Source organism: Emydura macquarii, unplaced genomic scaffold (genome assembly GCF_026122565.2).
Source record: "Emydura macquarii macquarii isolate MOO-44397 ecotype Brisbane River unplaced genomic scaffold, CSIRO-AGI_Emac_v2 contig_3113, whole genome shotgun sequence".
In the NCBI taxonomy this organism is placed as follows: Eukaryota; Metazoa; Chordata; order Testudines; family Chelidae; genus Emydura; species Emydura macquarii.
The window spans coordinates 6,786,994-6,795,288 of NW_027133250.1; the positions used below are offsets into that span (position 1 = coordinate 6,786,994).

The following is an 8,295-nucleotide window of genomic DNA, read 5'->3' on the forward strand; positions in this document are numbered from 1 at the left end:
CTGGGCCTGAATTTTCAAGTGTCTATGAATGTGCGGTGGCCGGTTTGAGAAAGTAAGGGACTGATTTTTGAGAGATGCTGAAGGACTGCACCTTTCAGCCGGATGCCAGGGTGTCACTCTTCCTCCAGGGCAAGTCACGCAGCTTCATTTCCTCCTCAGGCTGGACCTCTGGTCCTTCGGCACCCCGCTTCATTCCACGAGTGCCGTTCAGCGAGTTGCACTGAGGCAGACCCCTGAGGGAGATGGGGACAATCTTAGGGAGCGACACCCCCTCTTCCAGCATCTGCAGCGACCTTCACATACAGAGGGGCTGGAACGATTTATACAGTGCGGGTGCTGAAAGTAGGGTGACCAGATGTCCCGATTTTATAGGGACAGTCCCGATATTCAGGGCTTTTTCTTATATAGGCGCCTATTTCCCCCCACCCCTGTCCCGATTTTTCACAGTTGCTAGCTGGTCACCCTAGCTGAGAGCCACTGAACCAAACTGTAACAGCCGCACCCCCCAGCACCTAGGGTCATATAGCGTCCGCACAGAAGGGTTTATCCGTCAATGGGAACACAGCATGGAAAATCCTTGGTTAACATGGAGAAAAGAAAATTACTGCACGGTCTATGCTGGTGAGCCCAGACCTAGAAAGCCCCAGCCAAAGGGTGTGTGTGAACCCCTTCCCTCTCCCCTCCCCCACCCCCCCCCACTGGCCCTCTGTGTCTTCTTTGTTCAAGTTCCCAGGCCAGCCCCACCCGGTCCCTCCTTCGTCCTTTGTTCCCCAGCTGGTCAAACAGGTCTGGCTTCCTGTGGAGGAGGTGGGCCATCCAGGGTCCTTAGTTGCTAGGTACCAAATGACCCGGTGATTGGACATTAACAAGGCAGCATATAGGGGAAACTAAGGCACACGCAGTCTCCATACAAAATATTACAAAAAACTCCCACTCTCACATATGGTAAGGCAGGCGATCAAAACCTTCCAAAGCAAATTTGCATGAGCCCCCTGCCTCCCCCAGGACCCTTCTGCAATGCTGAGGGCGCTGCCTGCGCGGTGCTCCCAGGGCAGGCTCTGTGGAAAGGGCCGGGAGGGATTAATTATACAGCAAAAACAACGAAAGTCCTGTAGCACTTTCAAGACTAACAAATTTAATTTCTGCAGGCATAAGCTTTCGTGGGCTGTAACCCACTTTGTCAGATGTAAGGAATAGAAATCAGATAGGAGGTATATATCTATACATATCCAAGGGTAAGCAACAACAATGGGGAAGGTAGATCTGAGCAAAGTCCATTCAGTTCGAGTAGTTGAGGCCTATTCACAACCCTTGATTAGAAGGTGAGACTGTGTGAACAGTGACAATTACTTGTAATGAGAGAACCATTCCAAGTCCCTATTTAGACCCAGTTTGAGTATGTCCAGTTTGCAGATGACTTCTAGCGCTGCAGTTTCTCTTTGAAGTCTGTTTTTGAAGTTTTTTTGTAGACGTATGGCAACTTTCAGAAATGAGACTGATCTCCGAGCTTTAATTGAGTTCAGATTCCCCCAGTGTGAGACCAGGTCCAGATACTTCTGGCCCAGGTTCTGTGTGAAAGCACCAGCCCTTTGCATGGGACTGCAATGTGGGGTATGCCTGCTGCACAAGGGAGCAGCATTGTCCTAGGACATCACAGGATGGATAGACAAGCTGCAGATTTATACGATGTGTAGGACAGCAATGATCCTATAGGACAGCAATGGTCTTACAGAACAGTAGAGGGATGTATGGACTAGTGGTGAGCTCACATTGATATAAGCAACTTCCATTCAGAAAGATCCAAACGTGCTTTCCGGACGTCTACTGACCGTACAACTTGCACACACAGTTCAGGGATTCATTCACCCAACTGCAGAAAGGCAGCCACTTCGGGACTGGAAGGCGGCAGGTATTCAGCAACACACGGCAACACGACCCAGCAATTCCAGAAGTGAAAAAGAACCCCAGGGGGTTCCCTGTGGCAGAAGTGAGCTCCTCTCAGAGGAACAGCTGTTCATTGCCAGAGTCGATCTGCCCAGAGATCTATTTAAAGCAGCGGCCCCTCTCCAGCAATGGACTGTTTCTGAGGAAGGGGCAAGACGCTGTTGGAAGCAGTGCTGGGATAAACTCCCCCCCAGCGGGTGTTACTGCCTTGCCCTTTCAGTTGTAGTTTGGTTTATGCCCTGAAGCAGGAGGGCTTATCCTTTGAATGCTCCAGCTTCCCCTGGCAGGGTTCTCAGAATGGGTCATTTTGCAGCCTGCTCAGAAGGGCTTTGGGACCGCTGGGGACTCTCAAGCCATAGGTGAAGAGCCATGATGTGTTTATCTGATTGGAAATGAAACGGGAACAGAAGAAGGCAGATAGTACTTGTCCAAACTGGCATCTGGCCAGGATCCTGCTGTTAACATGGGCTAGGGGATGTTTATTGACCGAGGTCTTTGAGTCTCCATCGCCTTCAGGAGAGGCCACCTCCAGCAGATAGCAGCCAGGGCCTTTTTCCTCCTCCTGGTCCCTGCTGCAGCCTTGTGTGGGAATCCTAATTCTCCATACGCCACGCAACTGAGACTCAGATGCGGGTTGTTAGGGACATGAATGAAGGCACCTGCTGCCCTTGTCGTATCAGCCTGAGAGCACTAAGCTGAGAACTGGGGCCTGGAAACTTGGTGCTAGAGATGCAGGCATTTTGGTGGCCAGGCCGAGTGAGGAGCTTCCAGTGGCCCAGTCCTTTCTGGCTCAGGATCCCCAGGGCTTTTCCAGAGAACCACTGAGCACAGCAGCAGCAGGGCTGGTCCAGAAATACAAGCAGCCTGCTGGGCTATACCATGGGGGCTCTGCTTCTCTCCTAAAGGCAAATCTGGGGCTTGAAGCCACTTGATATGGGGGGGGCAAGGGGTCATCCCAGGTGGCAGCTTCCAGAGCCATGCTGCCCTCGGCAGGTGCAGGGTCTGACCATGGGCTCGCTAGAACGACTGCTGCTGCTCTTGTTACTACTATGTACGGCAGCACCTAGTAATGCTGGCACGGAGGGCTTGGGGGTGCGTGTGGGGGGGGATTCGTAGCTGAGAGCGGGGTTCAGGCAGTGAGGCTAACTTTATCTTCTTGGATTGTGTTTTCTGGAGGAATAAAATGGCTGTAGAATGAGTTCAGCTCCGTCCTGAGGAAAATAAGGAGCCCAGCCTGGCCTGGAGACAGACACCAGGGAAGACCAACTGGGAGCAAAGCAGCTGTTGCTGTCACTAAGGTAAGTGTTTGTCTGCTAAAGGCTATGGGGACCTCCTTGGCTTCAGGGATCTGTCTTCCTGGAGGGTGGCTCAGAAGGGTTTCGGGGTGCAGCAGCTGGCGATGTTGGACCGGACGAGGTGTTGATGCAGAGAAACATGGTGACAGGCAGGGAATGGGGTAGTTGCATGGCTGAGGGAGTTATGGGGGGGGGGTACCTGGTGTGTGTGTGTGTGGGGGAGGCTGTTGCAGCTGGTTGTGTGGGTGCAGGGCTGGGGAGGGTACGGGGGGTGTGTGTGTGTGTGTGTGTGGGTGGGGGGATTTCCAGCTCACAGGGAGTGGCGGGTCTACGGTTGGAGATGGGGGATAGGTTTGGGGTAGGTGCACTGTCGCAGGTTGGTGCAGAGAGATGGCTGGGCAAGTAAATGGTTGGAGGCATCTGGAGAGTCTCCAGAGCTGGTAGGAGGTTGGGGCTATTTGTCTGTGACGGCCCTGATCTCTGTGTGGATCGTGCCCCAGATTCATACGCATCTATTTCTACCCAGCTCTTGTCCGTGTGACAAATCCAAGCACCCCAGGGCAGTTCACTGCAGCCGGTACCCATTCACGGGAAGGAAGAGGTGTGTGTGTGTGTGTGTGTGCTGCTCTGGCAGCATTTCAGAGCCAGGCATCTCGTGAGTCACTGAGCTCTGGCAGCATTTTGTCCCCCTGAAGGCGTCGTGACTCCTTCAGTGCAGACCCAGCGTGAGGACAGTGTGTTGTTCAGAGAAACGCTGATTCCTTTCACACAAGCCTCTCTCCCGCGTTCAGCTTCACAAGTGAGTGGCATTTGCAAACAGCAAGAGAAGGGCTTTTTCTTTGCCGGGTTATCGCTTTTCCTTGGAAGGAAGCATCTAAGGCTTCTCTGGGGCTTAATTTGCAACTAGAAAACACCTCCTGCTCGTCTTCTCTCAAGGCAGCCTGGTTGCTTCAACCCCCTGATCTCTGCTCACTGCCTGGAAAACTGCCTCCAGGTCCCCCAGCATTCAAATCCACTGGCTTGAAGATGTCAAGCAAAGAAAAACCAGCCTGGGGTTTGTTTGTTTACTCCTGTCGGCATGTAAAGTGCCTCTCTCCCCTAGGCCACGTAGGGGGCAGGCTTGAGCTCTCAGTAGCTGCTGCGGGCCAGGGTTGAGAGCTACTGAGCAGAGCCCTGCAAGGATCCCAGCCTGAAACAGCAGACGCGGGCGCGGCTGGTTGAGTAGCTGGGGGTGGGGATGCAGGGCAAGAGTCCGGTGCAATTAGGGCAGTTGGACCCCTCATTCCTGAGCTGTTCATTTGACCCAATAGGCCTCTGGCCTCACTAGTCTCAGGCAGTGACTCTAGCGCACGGAGGGCATGATGGAGAGAACGGGCTAGATTTTGTTCTCATTGATACCGGTGTGAATCCAGACTAACTCCACTGCAGTCCGTTAGGACTCAGTCCAGGGAGATTTTTCCAGTGGCAGCGAAGCACCCAACTCTCACTGGCTTTCGGCGGGAGTGGGGCACCTCAGTGCCCTCTCGCTGGGCCTGTAAACAATCCTCATCACCAGGAGCGTCCGGCCCTGGTTAGCCAGACGCTTAGGCCAGGTCTGAACTACGGACCTACGTTGGCATTACTGCATCGCTCAGGGGTCTGAAAAATCCATACCCTTGAGCGATGTATTACACTGACCTAACCCCCTCGGGTAGACAGCGCTATGTCAAGAGGAGAGCTTTTCCCGAAGCCGTAGCTACCGCCTCTTGGGGAGGTGAACTCGGGAGACCTGGATTCCATTCATTGTTCTGCCACTGGTCGGGTGGGTGACCTTGGGCAAGTCACTTTTCCCCTCTCTGTGCCTCACTTTCCCCATTTGTAAAATGGGGGTAATGCTACCAACTCCTTTGTAAAGTGCTTTGAGAGGTACTGATGAAAAGAGAAGTATAATTATTAAGCAAGTGCTCAAGTCCCACTGACAAACTTTGTTGAATAGGGAAGGCTGTGTATGTGTTTAAAGTTAAACATGTGCTTAAAGGCTTCACTGAATCAAGACTTCAGTCCTGAGGGCTTGATTCCTCACCTTGCTTCCCCTCGGTTTTACACTGATGCATCTTTCTTGGCGTCACTCCTGATTTACCCCAGTGTGAAGAGAAGAATCTGGCCCTTTCCTGGTCTTCATTTTCAGTGCTTGTTTTGTTCGCTTTGAAATGTTCTTAGTCTTTGGACGTGTATTTTACAACTGAGGTGTGCTGCTCCAGTGCAGCGCACACTGCACTGCACTCCCCAGGGGGACTGGGGCCTTTTGCCTTTATTGTTTACAGGGACTACTATAATCGGAAGAAAAGTATTTAAAAGAAAAGGAAGTTGTGAGAAAACTGAATGGGTAGAGAAAAGAATGAATTGCTGCACGGAGGCAGCGCCCCCACATGGGGAGGGGGGCGAAGGGCACACTTTACTGGGGCCTGGAGGCCCTGGGGGGCCCCAACCCAGGCTGCAATCCCCATGGGTATGTGTGTGGGACGGGGTCTGTGTTACAAGTTTATACTGAACCCCCCAAAATTATGCTTGGGCCCTGACAAGGGCATTGACAGAGCAGGGTGTGGGGAGCCCAGGACTGGAATAGAGAGGGGGTCTGCATTGTTGATGCCTTCAACTTGCCATTTTTCTCTCCTTGCACAGGGAAATTTGTGTCTCATTCCTTTGGAAATAAACACATTCCTCATAAGTCTGACATATCTAGAGCTGAGCAAATAATTTAGCAGATGCATTCTGCTTCTTTCTGCTTGCAGAATATCCATGAGCCGATCACGATTTATCTGTATTTATTTATTAATCAGAAGAATTCAACAGCTCTTGTTTTGTACAAGTTATTTTAACCCCGTGGGCTGATTGTGAACATGGTTACTATTAGAACACTAGGGGTTAGTTGCAAGTGGGATCTTGAGTAGAGAGGTTATTTTATCCCTGTTTGGTACTGCTGCTGCTGAATATACCGTGTCCAGTTCTGGTGCCCACAATCAAAGAAAGATGTTGATACATTGGAGAGGGGTCAGAGAAAAGCCACGAGAATGATTAAAGGATTGGAAAACTTATCTTATTGTGATAGACTCAAGGAGCTCAGACTGTTTAGCTTAACAAAGAAAAGGTTCAGGGATGACTTGACTAGTCTATAAGAATCTACATGGGGAACAAATATTTACTAAGGGGCTCTTCAGACTAACAAGGAATGGTCTAACACGGGCCAAGGGTTAGAAGTTGAAGTTAGACCAATTCAAACTAGAAATAAGGCATACATTTGTAACGATGAGAGTAATTAACCATTGGAACATTGTAGATTCTCCATCACTGATCATTTTTAAATCAAGACGGGACATTTAAAAAAAAAAAAAAAATCTGCTCTAGGAATTATTTCTGTGGCCTGTGTTATCTAGAGGGTCAGACAAGAGGATCACTTCGGGTCTTGGAATTTGCGTCAGATAAGTCACATGGGCTTGGTTCCATTCTCTGACCAGATGAGCAGGCACCTACTTATCGCAAAAATATTCACCTGGTCAAACCTAAATGTCAGTTTCTACCCCAGGAGGCATTAAAATTCACTTTCCTCAAATGTTCAGATCGAGAAAGCGTCTATTCTGTCTGACTGCCTGGCTGTTATTTAGGAGACACAATGTGAACCACAACCTTGGTGTTATTCAATGTGCTTTATGTCAGGGCCAATATATTATTTTTTCCCTTTTCATGTATTGCACCCGTTGCCTTGGTTGCCGAGCATCTCATATGGCTAACTAGAATCCCCCTTATTACGTGGAAACCTGCTTGCAGTAGGTCTATCCTTCATTAAACTAATCATGTCATGTTTTCTCACGAAAGGCAGCGTGGTCTAGGGGGTGGGTTCCTGCCCTGGGCCTCACGAGAACTGCATTCTGTTCCCATCTTTGCCTGTTTTGTGACCTTGGGCAAATCACCTCTGTTTCTCCTCCCACCCTTTATCTGATAACTGTAATTTCTTTGGGGCAGGGACTCGGCAGGGCCCCCAAACGTGGCAGCTGACTCACGTGAGTCAGCTGCCACGTTTGGGGGCCCAGCACCTCCCGGGGGAATCCCTCTGCCTACCTCTGGCATCATTGAGCCATCCCTGCCTGCTTTTGTCCCCCTCCCATCATCCTCACTGCTGGCCCCAGTGGCCCACAGCCTTCCCTCCCATCCCTGCCAGCCCAGGCTTCCTTGTGCCATCCCTGCCCATGTGTTCAATAAAAAAATGCAATGTCCCGCCTTTGAAGGGGTCTTGTCTCAGGGTGAGGGTCACCCTCCCTCATTTCCGAGTCTGGGAATGGAGAGGCAAATAGTCTCTGCAGTGTGTCCAGCACTGGCAATAGGGCTGCGCACCCAAAGCTTTTGACGCCCACGTGAGCGCTGCCCTTGTAGCAGCATTCCTCGGTACATGAAAGCTGCCAGAAGGGAACCAGCTGCTGCTGGAGGCGGCTGCCTTCAAAGAGCCTTTTTTGATCTTGTCCTGCCATGTTTTGTGACGCGGCTACCAAAGCCGGTGAGAATCAAAGCCGTCAGGCTGATGTTCTTCAGCGTTCCTCAGCACCCACGTTTTATTTCTGAACTACAGCGCGTGGAGCTCCTACGCCCTCCTTAATTCAAAATCAGGGCAATACTGAACATCAGTCCTGGAAGTCTGTACTATTGAAACAGTCCCGTGTGTTTTCCAACATCGCAATCTGGGCCTACAATAGCATTGCTTGCAAAACGTTCTCATTTAGCAAAGTATTACCCACCCCAACCACGTACTCCAAAGTTTTGCATGGTAAGCAGTTAACCAGGAAACCAGCAACAATTCATTATACTCTGCAGAGCACACTTATCATGCACTCTGTGAACAATTAGCAGGCTAGCTGTCTTTGCACCCCTGTTCAAAGTCTAAGTCGTTTGTAAAGTGGACAATGATAAACAGCCACTCAGCTCCCATCGCTTGCTGGTTTTGGTACTGGTCCCAGTGAGGGCGCAGTACTGGTCCCAGTAAGGCCCCCTTATTGGTTTTGGTACTGGTCCCAGTAAGGCTGCAGTA

The 8,295-nt window shown here is 50.8% G+C and overlaps 1 long non-coding RNA gene across 1 annotated transcript in view; it reads left to right on the top strand.

Annotated features, from left to right (window-relative positions):
• LOC137141739 (uncharacterized) overlaps positions 1-3,242 on the top strand; it is a 43,358-nt gene extending 40,116 nt beyond the window's left edge. The window contains exon 3 of the long non-coding RNA XR_010916720.1: positions 3,121-3,242. This is a non-coding gene — a long non-coding RNA (uncharacterized lncRNA). The remainder of the gene's footprint in view (positions 1-3,120) is intronic.
• Positions 3,243-8,295: the final 5,053 nt, after the last annotated feature.